The following is a 15,643-nucleotide window of genomic DNA, read 5'->3' as shown; positions in this document are numbered from 1 at the left end:
CACCCAGACTCAGCGCCCTCTGACCCTCAAGCTGGGCCTCAGGCCCAGGGCAGGCCAGACAGGGCCGGGCTGGATGACAGGGAGTCGGGGTCCCCAGACAGGCGAGGGCGTTCCCTCGGACAGGCTGGTGGCATCTAGTGGGGGGCTGAGTTAGGAGGCGGGCGTCACAAGGATAGCTGGGCTGGGCCACGCTCCCCCTTCCCCCCTCCAGGCCCACAGCATCATCTGGTAGCAGCAACCTGGCACCTGAGGGGATGCCACCCCGCCCTCACTGCTGGGGTCAAGGGTAATAGCTGTGTCCAGGGCTAGAAGGCATCTTCGCTGCAGCCTGGCCCAGAGGCTGGGGCCCACATTCTATATGTGTAGTACGCTTGACTCCAGGAGGATCTGAAGCAGGCAGGGATCGGAATGTCCTCTGGCAGAGACTCAGACCAGGAGAAGGTCTGTGTGGAGCCCCGGCCCAGCTGGGGGCTGGCTGCACTAATTGGTTTCAGGATTCTGAGGTTAGGATGGGGGGGACACACCCTGGCAGGCACTGGCAAACAGCTGGCAGACAGCTGGCAGTCCCATCCTCACCCAGGGAGGGTCCCAGCAGCCTGGGTGAGGGCACAGTGCCCCAGTCTCAACCTCCTCTGCCCTGGCCCTCTCGTGGTTCACAGACACTGACTGAGTGGGGCAGCCCCTGCCCCAGCTGTGAGGCGCTCAGTTACTAGAACTGGGAGGAATGGGACGTCATAACGGGGGTGGGTCATATACGGGGATGTAGCATGAGAAGGGGGCCCCAAGAGCAATGCGGGTCTTAGCGGAGGGTGGCAGAGCTGGGGGGCCACCTGCCAAGGCTCTGGAGCATGTTGGCTCCCTTGACCCTCCCCTAGAGGGTGGTGAGAGTTCAGGAGGAGGATTGGTTCAGGGTGGAGAAGGGGCTGAAGGTCTGACCCTGGGCCCCGCGGACCAGGGCCTGGGGGAGGCAGCCACGTGTGGCCCCTGCCTGCACGGTGATCCCCCAGTTCCATATTTGGGGTGGTACCCCTTTGTGAGCACAGAGGCTGGAGAGCAGAACTTCCCCAGGTCTGCCCAGGGTCTTGGCATCGCTGGACGGGGGAGGGCCAGAGGCGCCAAGGCCCGGGTGGAAGGGGCAGATTCCTACTTTTGATGTTATTACTCTTTGTAATAACATCTTTTGATGTTATTACTGTTTGACATTTTTAGCATGTGAATTAAAATGGAAAAATAATTAAAACAGAGAAGAGTGTTTAAGCAGGCTCTGCACAGAGATGGGGGTGGGTGCCCCTGACTCCAGGCCCTCCACTCTCAGGGTCTGGCTGCTGGCTGAGTTCCTGTGTGGGCGCCAGGTGTCCCGCTGGCAGGCGGATGTCCCAGGAACGTTCGGATGGTGCCCAAGGTGGGGCAGGTCTGGGGGCCCCACCAGCTACTCCGTCAGCAGGTCCCTCTGCCCACAGATTTCCCCAATCCGGGCCACCGTTTACACCCCTGTCCCATCCTGGCTCCCCCATGCAGGGCAGGGTGATTGCTGAGCTGAACGAGGGCAGGGCAGGCGACAGCCTCCCAGTGGGGCCAGCCTTGTCCCCTGAGTCTAGGGCAGGGACAGCGGTGCTCTCATGGGGACACTCTAGATGTGGGCGGGACCCTGGTGAGAAAATGCACAGGATGTGGGCTGCCCTGTCCTGTCTGTGAGACAGGCCTGGAGCTCCAGGCTCACCCTGAGGCTGGTAGAGGCTCAGACAGGAGGCCAGGGGCTTGGGTCCCCTTTGGTCCGGCCCTCCCACTGCTGCCCCCTGGTGGCCAGGTGCGCCCTGCAGTGTGGCCCGGAGGTCTCACCTGTGGGGCAGGGCCCTGCAGACTCCTGGTCCCCTTCCTTCCCAGGTCTGGAAACCGAGGCGAGGGCTGCACACACCCTGGCTGCATGGCTCAGAGCCGGGGCTGGAGCCCAGGCCGCAGGACACCAGAAGGTGGGAGGGGCACAGGCCTCCCCTGCCTGCTGTCCCCAGGGGACCCGGAAGCCCTTGGCTCCCCTGTCCGAGGCCACCCTCTGTGGCCTTCAGAACTGCCCCGCTGCCCATTCCCAGTGGGCAAGGCCGTCAGATGCCTTCCAGCCTCACTGCCTGGATGAAGAAGGAGCCCTTGTCCTCACCTTCCTCATCCCCAGAGCTGTGGACACACATGCAGATCTGGATTCATCAGTGAATCAGGAGACTGAGGCCTGGACGGGCCACACTCAGGGAAACCAGACGCCCCCTCCTGCCATGACGCCGAACTCCCGCCTCCCTGAGTCTGGACACAGGCCCACGACAGCCAGCAAGTCTCAAGGGAGACACCGCACTGTGCTTTCTCCCCTACGGAAGCAGCTCTACTGAATAAAAGTGACACAGCCCCCAAGCTCCCTGGGCCCAGGCAGACCCCACCCACCAGTCCAGCACGACCCGCACTGTGCCCAGCACCCCCTCCCTAGAATATGCTACGACCATCCCCCGAAGGGCTTAAAGCCTGTCCCCTTCCTGTGGCTATGACAGTGATGTCCACAGGAAAGGGGATTGAGTAAGGAAAAAGAAAAGTGACGCAGGTTCCTAGCAAGATTGTGAGACTTGAAACCATTATTTAACGAGGTGAAGTAGACTCAGAGACCCTGACTGGTGAGGGGTTGCTGAAGGTATGCTGGTCTGGGAAAGAAAGAAAGTTTAGTTGCTCAGTCGTGTCCGACTCCTAGTGAGCCCATGGACTGCAGCCTACCAGGCTCCTCCGTCCATGGGATTTTCCAGGCAAGAGTACTGGAGTGGGTTGCCATTGCCTTCTCCAGAGGATCTTCCCGACCCCGGGATTGAACCCAGGTCTCCCACATTATAGGCAGATGCTTTACTGTCTGAGCTATCAGGGAAGTCCTGTTGCTCTGGGGCATCACTTTTAACCATGTGTTTCTCAGAGAGGAAAGCAGGGTGGGCCCAGGAGCCCGTCCATGGGGCCCTCTCCCCACTGACCAGTGGGCGGCAGCTGGAGGGGGGCTCTGAGCACAGGGGGCTGCAGGACCCATGTATGCATCCCATGTCCCAGAGCTTCAAGCCCACGGAACAGACCCACTCGGTTAGGAAACGTCTCTGCCTTAGATACAAAGAACACAGCCCACTCGTGCTTTGTTACTGTTGTGAGTTGATCTGCTGCCGCCAGGAGGACCGAACGTTCTGAGCTTTCAGTGAGAATCAGGAGGCCTTTGTCATCTGCCCAACATGGGCTCCTGCAGACAGCCCACTTTGATTCTTCCACTCCTTCCTTCACTCATTCATTCATTCAGCACATCTATTCCGCCTGACGAGGGGATGATAGTGAGCAGAGCAGAGAGCAGGGCAGCCAGGCAGAACTGCAGAAAAGAAAGGCTTCCTGGAGGAGGGGACAGACTAGCTGAATCTTGAAGGGCAGGCAGCCAGGGAGAAAGGTTCTGTGCAGAGAACAGCAGAGGTGTGGGGGCGGGAAGGCGGCAGGGGCCTCACCGGCCCCAGCGCGTCTGGACCACATCCTAAGGACAGCAGAGAGGCTGCTGACAAGGAGTTGGGGTGCTGAGGGGAACCCTGTGAGCCTCAGTTTCACACTGATCACAGCTCTCTCACCTTCTGGAATTGCACCTGCTTCAGGCTCCCTGTCTCCCTGCTCTGCTGACCTGTGTTCTGGCCACCTCCCCTCAAGACAGCACGTCCCTAGTGGCAGACCCCCAACCCCTGGCAGCCCCCTGGCCCCCAGCACACTCACTGTGGCCTCAGCAGCGATGCAGACTTCGCTGCAGGACGTCACGGCCGTGCTGATCCTACCCTAGCACCCCTCCTAGGAAGGAGAAAATGCCCCATTTCCGCCCGAGAAGCCCTAGTCTTCAGATTGTGAGAGGTGGCGGGGCGGGCAGCTGTGTGGGGGAGGGATTGGCCCAGGAAGCTGTCCCCTCCCCTCTCAGCCTCCCAGCACCCTGCCCAGGGGAGAAGCGGCTGTATGGGCTCCCAGCTTCCTTCCAGTGGGCAGCCCAGATGAGTGGATGCAGTGCCAGCTGCCTTGTCCAGCTTTGCAATGGCAGGTCTCAATGACTGCTCCAGGCGGGCGTATGCAAGCCTCCTTGGTTCTGTTTATTTTACATTTTAACTGTGAAAATATCATATATGTACCAAAAACTATGTAAGTCATGTTTGTATCTCCACACAAAAATGTTCACAGTAGCCTAAAGATACCAACAGCCCAAAAGCCCAACGTCTGATGAATAAACAAAATGTAGTCCATCAAGCTGCGTGGTTAGAGTCGCACCATGTGAGGCAGGTGCAGAGGTCACAGTGCATTTTATAGCTGTTACAGCCCAATTGCCCTCGTGGATAGCAGTAATCCCTGACTGACACACCCCCCCCACCCAATACCGCCACATCCAGGTTAGGATTTCAGCACATGAAGCAGGCACACACGTTCCTGGTGTAACAGGTGGCAGGTGAGCTGTATCTCAGCAAAGCCATCACCACCACAGCACAGGGGGCAGCCCTGACGTCCACCCAGAGTGGACGGACCCGCGGATCGTAGCGCATCCACACGTGGAGGGTGGCGTGGAATGAACGGGAACTGTGGGCACACACACACGCAACGACGTGGCTGAACGCTGAGCACAGGGAGGAGTCAGAGGGACGCTGGGCCTCAGGCCCTGGCTTCTGGGACAGGTAATCCGGGAGGTGGGAGGTTTGAGGGCCCTGGACTGATCATCTCTGGGAAAGTCTTCAGGAGGTGGCCAGGGTGTGCCTGTTTGGTGGACAAGAAAGACAAGACTTGGATCCCGGGAGGCAGGGTGCCAGCAGGGGCCGCCCCCAGCAAAGGGGAAGGAGGGCCCACTTGAGCCAGAGCAGGCTTTGGACTTGCCCCTGGGCTGCCCTGCCAGTCCAGTCAGAACCTAGACTCTTCCCTGGCCCCTGGCCTTGCACAGCTGGCCTCCCACCACCCCATGGACCCCCTTACCCCTCCCTCTCTGCCCGCCAGCCAGGCCCGCAGCAATGCCTGCACCAGACATCCACCCACACAGTCCGCCTTGGCCTGATTACAGCAGCGTTTCCCCAAACAAGGTCACCTTCACGGCTCCGGAGGCTGTACCTCTGGGGGCCACCACCCCACCCGCTGCAGCTGGGTCTCAGTAGTGCCCCATTTCCCAAAGGGGCTCACAGTGTCAGACAGCCTGCAGAAACCACCCAGCCAATGGATGAGCTTCCAATCGGGGTAGGGGGGACACAGGAGCCCCCCTCGCAGGGACACATGCCTCATCTAGGCGGGGCGCCGGGGGTGTGCACCCCAAGATCGCTCCAGGATGCTGCCCTGCCCTCCGTGGAAGACGGGGTATCACACAGGCCCTGAAACACCAGAGTCAGGAGACCCCTGACACAGCCCTCCTCCTGGGGGCAGATGTCACAGCAAGAGGGTGAAGCTGAGTGACAGAGGGGAGGGTGAGCGGCCCCAGAGGAGGTGGAGCTCGCTCGCTGAGACCCCGGGGGAGGCCCAGAGACAAGCCTCCCCCTCAGAGATGGGCTCCCCCAGGCACCCCGTGGATCAGCCTGAGTGGAGTGTGTCCAGAATCCTACTGGGGGCCGGTGCAGGGAGGCCTTGGCTGCCTGGAGAAAGCCCTGTGGCCGCAAAGGCTCTTTTCCTTATCCTGGATGATTCTTCCGGAGCACTTCTGTGCCACAGGTCACCTGAGGATGGAGGGTGGGGCGGAGAGGCGGTGTGGTGGGGGAGTCACCGCACAGGGTGGGGGTGGGGCGAGCACACCGGCCCTCAGTGGGGGCCCGGCGACAGGGCCCGGCTGGCAGGACTGAAAAGACCACCCACTGGTCAGTGATGCAGGCAGGGCCAGGCGTCGGCTCTCTGTGGTCACCGCAGGAGGGTCAGCTCAGGAAAAAGGAGGTTGAAATTCGGCCTCCAGGACCTTTAAATGGAAACTGCTGGACTGGATCCCACGCCGACCTTGGAGGACGGGTTTCGACCAGCGATAACTGTTGCGAAAGGGAAAGAAGCCCACGTTGCCGCCCCTGTGTCTGTGCCGAGAGACCTGGGTGGGGGTGAGCCGGGTTCGGCCGTTAGGGGAGCAGGAATCCAGGAAAAGTAGGAAGGCCCTCCAGCACTGGCCGTGGGAGCTGGAAAAGGGCAGGTGAACAGGATGTAAGAAGCAGGTGCTGGCCCCCACCCCGTCCTCTCCAAGTGGGAAAAACGCTTGTTCACTCTGCTCTCAGACAATAACCTGCAGAAACACTGCAGCTCAGCAGAGCTCTAGCAAATAAGCAAGCGTTAATTCACACGGAGCAGAAACCAAGCAATTCTGACCCTTAGACCAGTAAAAGTCAGGGTCTCTGCTCTACCTTCCACTTAAAGCATTGGATGATCCATGCGTTATGTTAGCTGTGATTGAAATATGTCATTCGGAAGTTATCACATTAAATAAAAGGCAGGAAGTGGGGCTTGGCCCTGGCTCCAGCTTTTCCAAGTCAAGTCCTGTCTCAGAGGAGGCTGGAACAAGCCTCAGTTCCTCGAGCTGCCCTGAGTTCTCAGGCACTGTAAGGGGGCCTGGCCATCCTGGGGTGGGGTTTAAGCTGTTAGAACAGTGTTGGTATGTGGCCCAGACTTAACGGGCTTGAGGCTTGTGGGAAGAGGGGCTCAGGTGAGGCTGGTGGGGGTCTGGTCAGGGAAGGAGACCTGGGGACGGGAGAACAGTGAGTCCACCCTGGTCACTCTTCCTGAGCAACATTCTCCCTGAGCAGCCGAGAACCCAAGGCCCAGACCCCAGGCTCCAGGAGAGGGTGCCCCCAGCCACCCGGCCAGCTGGGTGCTTTCCTGAGGTGTCAGCAAGCTGTCCCCAGGCTGGCAGTCAGCAGCATGGAGGGCAGGCTAATAGTAGCAGTTCCACTTCAGGCTGGGGAGCTGGGGTGCACACCTCGGGGGTGACCAAGGAGGATGATGCCCTGAGCACCTGGCCTGGGACGCTGAGCCCTCCTCCCAGTGTGTGAGATAGCCTCAGTCTGCCTAGATGGCCCTGACATGCTCACCCCGCTGATTCTAACTCTTCATTCTCCCAGCCTCAGATAGATGCCGCTGCTTCCAGGAAGTCTTCCTTGCCTTCACCATTCGTGTGGGTTCAACACTTTCCTCTGATCCCACTGACCCCGAAGTACCCTCAAGCTCCTTGGTGAGCGCCTGCTACTTTGGCCTGACCTCCACTCACTGGTGAGTCCCCCAAAGGCAGGGCAATACTGGTCATGCTCATAGCTGTATTTCTAAACCGGCATGAAGTGTACACCCTAGAAACGTTCCTGAATGGGTTGATAAAAGCTCTGGTTACCACTTCTCCATGTGGGAGAATATCTGTGAGAGATTTGATGCTGTTTTTTATCCACCAAATGTCCACACGTGAGGAAAGGGTGCAGATGAATCCAGGGTGTTCCATCCATGACAAGCGCCGAGCTGCGCGGGAGACGCTGGCTGGATACAGCTTAGCAGGCGCAGCTCACGGCTCACTGCCCTGCTTAGACCACGTGAGGAGGGTCAGCACATGGAGGCGGCAGCCCATCCAACCCGCCTCATGTTCCACAAACCCCATGCAGAGCATCGTCTTGTATAATGGAAACAAAGTCAGAAAGCCCTGGAAGTAAGCAAAGGGCAGGAGAGAAAAATACTGATGTAGCAGGCTGGCACACCCCAGGGGAGGATCAAAGACCGCTGGTGACCTAGGAAAACATGTCTATAATAGTGCGCACGGCACACCAGGTTTTGTAAGTCATTTTCTAAAAATGAGCAATTCATCAGAAAAATGGGCAAAGGGCATGAACAAAGAGATGACAAAAAAAAAAAAAAAAAAGAAGAAGAAGCTGAACCTCACAAAGAATGAGAAAAAGGGAACTTAAACTACAATAAGATTCTTGTACAAATATGACTGGCAAACTCCAAAAGTTAGTTCTCATTTAAGGGCTTGTACAATTCCACCGGGCCTGCCTGGACCTCCTGAGCCAGATAACGCATGCATGGGTTCGAGAAGTAATCCCCACCCACCCCTCGTGTCCAGCCTTCACCACCCCACCCCAACCTGGGGTGGGCAACCTCATTCTACACACACGCTTTCTCTTCTTATGTCTCCTCAGACAAGTGCATGTGTGTGTAAGCGCGCGTGTGTGTGTGCATACACCCTGCTGTCTGTCAGGACAGTGGGAGATGGGTGTTTACAGCACAGGGAGCAAGTCTGGAGCCCTGGGTGGGCTGACCCCCTCTTCAGCCCCCAAGGAGAGTAAAAGCATTTCTAAGAAAGCCCTTGCCTTCCAGGTCAACTCCTAGTACTACTCTTCAGGTCAAAGGTTACTGCATTTGAGAAACCCCAGCAGGGTTGCAGGTGTGCGTGGGGGCAGGGAAGCCATACGCTGTGTGAGGGGAGCTGGCCAAGATTCAAGTTCCCCTGTCCTGCAAACAGGCTGTAGGAAAACGTGCCTCGGTTGTCTGCTGGGGTTTCTCAAATGCTGTAAAGGTGTCCCAGGTAGCGTCCACATTACCTCGGCCTCTATCAAGGCACCTCAGAGGGTGGGAATGAGGCTGCAGGAAGCCCGCAGGGATGGGCAGGATATAGGAATCAGCCAGGAGGGCAGAAGCCCCACCAGCCAGCCCTGAGTCCTTCTTGGCCTTTTTCCAGTCGGCAGCCAATTCCTCGGGCAAAGGAAGGGTCCCTGGTTGGCCCACCTCTTGCCACCCACTGCTGTACCCTTCCGGGCATGCCTTCTCACCACCCACCTCCAGCTGGGACCTGGCCCTGCCCTGAAGATAAGTGGAACCCGCCTCCCGGCAGTTCAGTGAGAGTAAATCTGGGGTTCCTCGGGTCTCACTTTGTGCACAAGTCCCAGAAGAGAGGGGGTGGGGGCAAACATGCAGAAATCTGACCTCAGAGGCAGGGTCCGTGCAAAAGCCCCTGCTCAGGAGGCCCGTTCACTGGAGAGGGGAGGGCGGTAAAAAGGCCTGAGTCACTCGTCCTGGGAAACGGGTGGTTATAGTTCCCAAAACTGACATCAACTTGAGATTCCGTGGCTTTCATGTGGTTCATTGGGCCTTTTACAATTTAATAAAATTCAGTTTATTAATGTTATAAACTTTCAATCCCAGTTTCTTACACATTCAACCCTCAAAGTTTAATATTCTGTTTCTCCATCGCTTTTAAAGAGTTTTTTTATTCACATCTGATTCCATTTATAGACCTAGACAAGCTCCTACAAACATTTTTAATTGTATAATATTAATACATTCAGTCCATTGAAGCTGGAGCCCCAAGAGCTCTCTGAGCCACTCCAATATTGTGTGTACACAGTAAGATTTCAACTTCAAATCACATGTTGAATTCAATTTCTCAGTCACATGTTTTACATTGCTTTTCCAAGGCTGACCTCTCAGACATCCACAGTCCCTCATCCCAAGCTCCTGGGAATGAGTGTCTAGCAATTCAGAGTATATTGATTTTAGGAGTTGGTATCCATTTCCACAGATGCTGTGATGCCCAGCAGCAGCCAGCAACGGAGAACACACAATGACTGTTTCTGTCTCAAGATATTAGAATATCCACTCCAAGTGAGACAAAAATTATTATATATTTTCTCTATCTGAAAAAAAGAAAAACATCCCGTTTGTAATAGTGTCAAAAACAATAAAGTCCAGGAATAAATCTAATCAAGAAGATGAAAGATCTGCACACTGAAAATTATGAGGCACTGATGAAAGAAACTGAAGACATAAATAAATGTTTGCGGATCAGAAGATTTAATATATAAATAAACACAAAAAAGCCCCCGTGAGATATCGCCTCACACCTGCCAGAAAAGGCAAGGAAAAAAAAAGTGTCAGCAAGGATGTGGAGAAAAGGAAACGTTCATGCATTGTTGGTGGGAACATACACTGGTTCAGCTGCTATGAAAACAGTATGGAGGTTCCTCAAGAGATTAAAAACAGAACTACTGTGTGACCCAGCAACTCCACTCCTGGGTATTTATCCAAAGGAAATGAAAACACCCTCAAAGGGACATGTGAACTTGCATGTTCACAGCAACACTATTCACAGCAGATGCAACCTGAGTGTCCATCAACGGGTGATGGATAAAAGGATTCTCCCCCACTGGCGCCTGTTCTCTCTGTCACACACACACGGGAATCATTCAGTGATAAAAAAAGAAGGAAATTCTGCCATTTCTAGAACACGGATGAACCTTGAGGGCATCACGCTCAGTGAAATAAGCCACACAAACACTCTCTGTCCTCACTGTAGGCGCTCAGTTATCTGTGGAATCTAAAAAGCCCAGCTTTGTAAAGACAGACAGTAGAACTGTGGCAAGCGGGGGCTGGGGGAGTTGGTCAAATGATTTCCACAGATCTGGAAATCAGATCTGCAGTTGTGAGTCCTGGGCTCGAACGTACAGCCTGGTGACTGCAGCTCACGATACTGTGTGTGAAGTTGAAAGCTGCTCAGGAAGGAGATGTGACATTTCATTACACAGAGAAAAGGCAACTCTGTGAGGTGATGCCAGTGCTAGCTAGCCCTGCTGTGGGAGTCACCCCGCTGTGGGCAGGTGTATCGGTTCGCCACGTCACACTCCTCCAGCTGAGTTACCTGTCACTGGCGTCTCAGTAAACTTGGAGAAGAAGCTGTGGGGGTCCCAGGACTTGCTGTCAGCAGGGGCCAGGGGGCCTGTGAGCACCTGCATTTGGGGCGCCCCCTAGTGGAAGCCAGCATCCTGCCTTTTCGCCCTTTGTGCAGGGTTTGGGTCTGGGGGTGTGGATCCAGCTCCTGAGGGACCCCTGGCCCTGGACTCTGAGAGTTGGCTGCCCCCCAGGACCGGCAGGGCTGGGAGGGGGAGTCTGTCATGACTGTCCACATCAGAGCTCTCTACCCCTGGTGTGAGAAAACAGTTTATCACAACAAACCACGGGGGACTTCCCTGGTGGTCCAGTGTTTGAGAGTCTACCTCCGAGTGCAGGGGACATGGGTTCGGTCCCTGGTGGGGGAACTAAGATCTCACATGCCTTAGGGAAATGCAGCCCCACAAGAGCCGATGTGCCACGACTACTGGGCATGTACGCTCTGGAGCCCCAGAGCCACAACAAAGACAGAGAAAAAAAAAGCATGGTTACGAAATTCTTCCGTTCCAGCAATAAAGTATTCTAGAAAAATTTAAAAATTAAGCAAAAAGCAGATGTCCCTCAACACCTCTGATGCACCAAGTCCCAGGAAACCTCTGGGTTCCCAGCTCCCCCAGCCCCTCGGAGTGGAGATGTGGGGGCAGCTCCCATGGTTCCCCAGCTCTCAATGCTGTCAAAACCTTGGCTCCCTGTCCACTGATGCCAAACAGAAATATGGAGACAGAGTCTGGAGGAAGTAGAGAAGAGTAGCTTCATTATCTGTGCCAGACAAGAGGGACACACAGCAGGCTAGTGCCTCAAGAACTGTGCCCCCTTTTCTCAGGAATAGGGAGAGGTTTTATAATCCTCTTGAAGGTCTCGTGTTTTTAATTCTCTTGCAAAGTATCAAAACAGCCACAGCTGGCACCAGGCAGCAGCTGAGTCTGGTGTCCATGAAGTTATCGACCCCGACCTTCTTTCTGAAATGCAGGATGCTACAAAGAGAGCATATGGGGAGAAGCGTGCTAGGTCCAGAGCATAATCTACATGGCTGCTGCTGCTGCTAAGTCGTTTTAGTCGTGTCCGACTCTGTGCAACCCCATAGACGGCAGCCGACCAGGGTCCTCTGTCCCTGGGATTCTCTAGGCAAGAACACTGAAGTGGGTTGCCATTTCCTGCTCCAAATCTACATGGAGTCAGAGTAATGAGCTTTGTGAAGGACAAGTCCAGCGACAAGTGTTTGTTAGTAGTAACAGCTAAATTGCTTACCTCTCGCCGGTCTGTCAGGCTGGTATGTGCCAAAGGCTGTTCATTCCTGTCTTTGCTGCAACAGCGGCTGCATTTGTCCCATCCCTGGCCCTCTCCTCTTCCTCTGAGGAAACCAGTCCTTAGACATGGGACCCATCCTGTGACCTCATTTGACTTGGTCACACCTGCAAAAACTTATTTACAAGTAAGGCCCCCATCCACAGGCCACCCTGAGGAACTGAACGTGTCTTTTCTGGAGACACATGACCCCTGAGGATGGGGGAAACGGTTGCTGGCCTTCCCCCAGGAGCTGGGGCCTGCTGCAGGGGCCCCTGGGACATGTGGACTTTCCCTTCCCTGATGTGGGGACTGGACACGTTACTCCAGCACAAGAGCAAAACAGCTCTGTCCAAAGGCCTTCCCTTCCCCTGAATGTCAACCGACCCCGTCCCTGACCCCCAACCTGCTTCCTCCCACCTTCCCTTGATTGGCTGGGGCCCTCAACGCCGGCCAGCACCCAGGCCTGGCAGCAAGAGAGGGTGCCTGCTCTGACAACCCTTCCCCACTGTCGGTCATGAGCCTCAGGGAAGCTCACCCTTCAGGAACCCAAGGCCCACACAGAGAGGGAAGCTGGTGAGAACCCGTAGCTCTGAGTTCCGAGCTCGAAGCTGTGTCTATCAGTTCTCCCAGAGTGAAGAACTGGGGTCCTCAGAGCCCTGTACCTGAAAAACCCACTAACCAGGCTGGTGTTATGACGCCACAGGCCTGTACCGCCTGGGGCTGACAGCTGTGGCTCAGACCCTGGCCACAAGAGGCAGGAGCCACTGTGTCCCTGGTCTGTGGCTGATGGCCAGGGTGGGATGGGAGGCGGGCTCCTCGCTGGGACTACCTGAACCTTTGACCGCCCGGCTGCCCTCTCCGGATGGAGCCCGGGGCCTCCAGGAGTCTCCACGGAGCCTCAGGCTTGAGGCTCCTGGAACTTAAATCCCCAGAGGGCGGCAGCCTAGGGAGCCACAACCTTGGCAGATAACCAGGACTGGGTCCTTTCACCCTGGGCTCCGTGGCTGTTGTAGGTCTGGGTCGGGGAGAGTCTGTGCTGGGCAAGGGTCCTGGGTGCCCTCATTCGGGGGCAGACACCAGAGCAGGAGAAGCGGGGCTCTTGCCCACGGGCCCCTGTGCCCAAGGCCCTATGCCTAGCATCTGACAGCCCTGCTGCCCACACCAATCACAGCACTTGTTTCCTGCTCAGCTTCGTCTCTACAGCAGAGGAAAGAGCAGGCTGGAGATTCAGGGTTCTGCTCCCTTGGCCCACGGCTGACTCTGAGGATGTGGGCGTGGGGGCCTGGGCCGGGAGTCCTCCCCTGCACAGGGCCAGGCCGACACCCATAACTAGGGATGCTCAGAACAAGGAAAGGACACCCTGCTCCCTCCGGAAATGGATATTTATTTACCAACAGGTGTTTTGTCTCAGGCCCAGTACACCCGCCCCCCATGCAGTCCTTACAAGAACGTGCAGAGCCAACTACCCCCAACATGTGGTGGCTTAGCACACCAGCAAACACGGACAAACTCATTCCATTTCTAGAGGTCAGGAATACAGGAAAGGATTGCGATGGTCCCAGTGACATCTCTCCCGAAAGTCCAGGAAGGTGTCATGGGCTCTGGCGAGCCCCTGTTCAGACAGCAAGGGACCAGGACAGCCCTGTGTGTGTCCATAACTGAGTCTTGGAGACACACAGCACTGAGGCCGCCTGGATTCACGGGGAAGCACTATAAACCCCATTTCTCCAGGGGAGGGTCAGTCAAGAACTTCAGGGTCAGCCTGGTTCGATCCCTGGTTTAGGAAGATACCCTGGAGGAAGCAATGGCACCCCACTCCAGTACTCTTGCCTGGAGAATACCATGGACAGAGTAGCCTAGCAAGGTACAGTCCATGGAGTTGCAGGGTTGGACACAACTGAGAGACTATCACGCTTACTTTTCATGCCTCCAAGTGAAGCAAGGGGTCACGTGCAGGCTGAGGAGAGTGGGACCAGGTGTCCAACCTAACTCTGGACCGGTGCTTAAGTCATTGGCCACCGCAGGTTTACATGAATCCCAAGCCCATCCTGCAAGAAGGAGTTGCTCCAAGAAGCGTGCTGGAGCAACCTCTGAAGACAGTCAGGCCCAGTTGCCTCCCACAGCAGCCCCTTGGGCTGGGCGCTGGCTGGAAAACTCCTCACGTCCTTACAGCTGAGCTGGCTGATGCCTTCCTTCAGGTCAGCTTGCTCTGAACCCCACAGACTCCACATACAATTGTTGTGAGCAAGAGTGAGGCTGCATCCCCAGGAGGGGTGGTGATGAAGAACTAGGGGCTGGCGTCTCGTCTGCAGGTCTCCACATCAGCTGCCAGGATTTCTGACCATCCTGTCTCGGGCTTCCTTCCCTAGAAGCCCATCTGGATTCCAGAACCCTTGATGGAGGGTCTTGCATTGAAAGGTGAAAGTCCAGAAATTGCACGGGGCTGGTGGGTCTTGCTTCTGCCACTGCCAGCTGTGTGACTCAGGGCAAGTCACTCAACTGTTCTGAGCCTTGCTTTCCTTGTCTGTGAACTGGGAATATTTGCCATCCTTGTGGGCCAGAATCTGGGAGTGGCAAGAGACAGAAGCCCCGTCTCTGACCCCAGTTGGTCTGAGCAGAAAGGGAGGAGCCAGGTCCCCATACTCTGGCACCATTTCTTTGTCCACCTCCTCTGTGCCAGCTTCCTTCCCAGGCAGGCCCTGCCCATGCTGCAGCAGTGGTCACCAGCTGCTCCTGGTGCCCATTCAGCAGCTTAGCAACTGGCAGAAAAGTCGCAGAACCCAGTCCCTTTGGCCATCCAGGTGGAGTGCCCACCTGGAGCCAATCACCGTGTCCAGGGGACAGCACGCTTGCTGAGTGGTCAGGCCTGCATCGTGCCTACCCTGGGATTCAGACAGTAGTCCAGGCCCATTAAATATATGGACTAGGAGATGGGCCCCCAGAAGAGAGCAGGGCTGCTGTTACCAAGGAGGTGAGAGCGGTTGGTGCCCATCTGAACCACCCTGGACCATAATCAATTCATTATTTTATTGCCTCTGGGCAGAGCTGGCTGCCTTCTTGGGCTGGGCGCTGGCTGGAAAACTCCTCACGTCCTTACAGCTGAGCTGGCTGATGCTTTCCTGCCCCCACCCCCCCAGCGGCTCCCCCTCACCTGCTGTGCCCAGCCGAGCCGCCCACAGGCCAGGTCCCATGGCTGCCTCCCCTGGTCCTTCCATCCACACCTTTTCTGGCCCCAGGAGGGCATCCCCTGAAAGCGGCCCTGACCCCGATTCCACTCCTCTCCAGGGAGGAGGGGAGAGGCTGGGACCTTGAACCTTGGCCCCTCCCTGCCACACGAGATCTGGAAGAGGCCACAGCCCATCGAGGCTGCAGCTCCCTGGGCCATCACTGTCGCCACTGCTGTGCATGGACCCCCCATCCCCCCATTTTTCTTGGCTTCTGTCTCCCCAGGGATCTCAGCTGACCAGCTCTTGCTGGCTTTGCCCCTGATCAGTGCCCAGGAACTGTCTGAGACTTTCTGCTCCTAAAAGGGCAGCCCAGTCATACAAGACTCAGTGGCTGGGTTCTGCTGACACTGGCCCTCCCTCCTCAGGGCCACAGTGTCCCCAGCCTGCATTCCTGCTGCCTCCCAGATGTGAATGGGGGGGGGGCTGCATCTCTGGTGTCCTCTCACCCCCAAAGAGACCAA

This window comes from Bos indicus, chromosome 18 (assembly GCF_029378745.1).
Source record: "Bos indicus isolate NIAB-ARS_2022 breed Sahiwal x Tharparkar chromosome 18, NIAB-ARS_B.indTharparkar_mat_pri_1.0, whole genome shotgun sequence".
Lineage (NCBI taxonomy): Eukaryota > Metazoa > Chordata > Mammalia > Artiodactyla > Bovidae > Bos > Bos indicus.
This window is presented reverse-complemented; position numbering follows the sequence as displayed.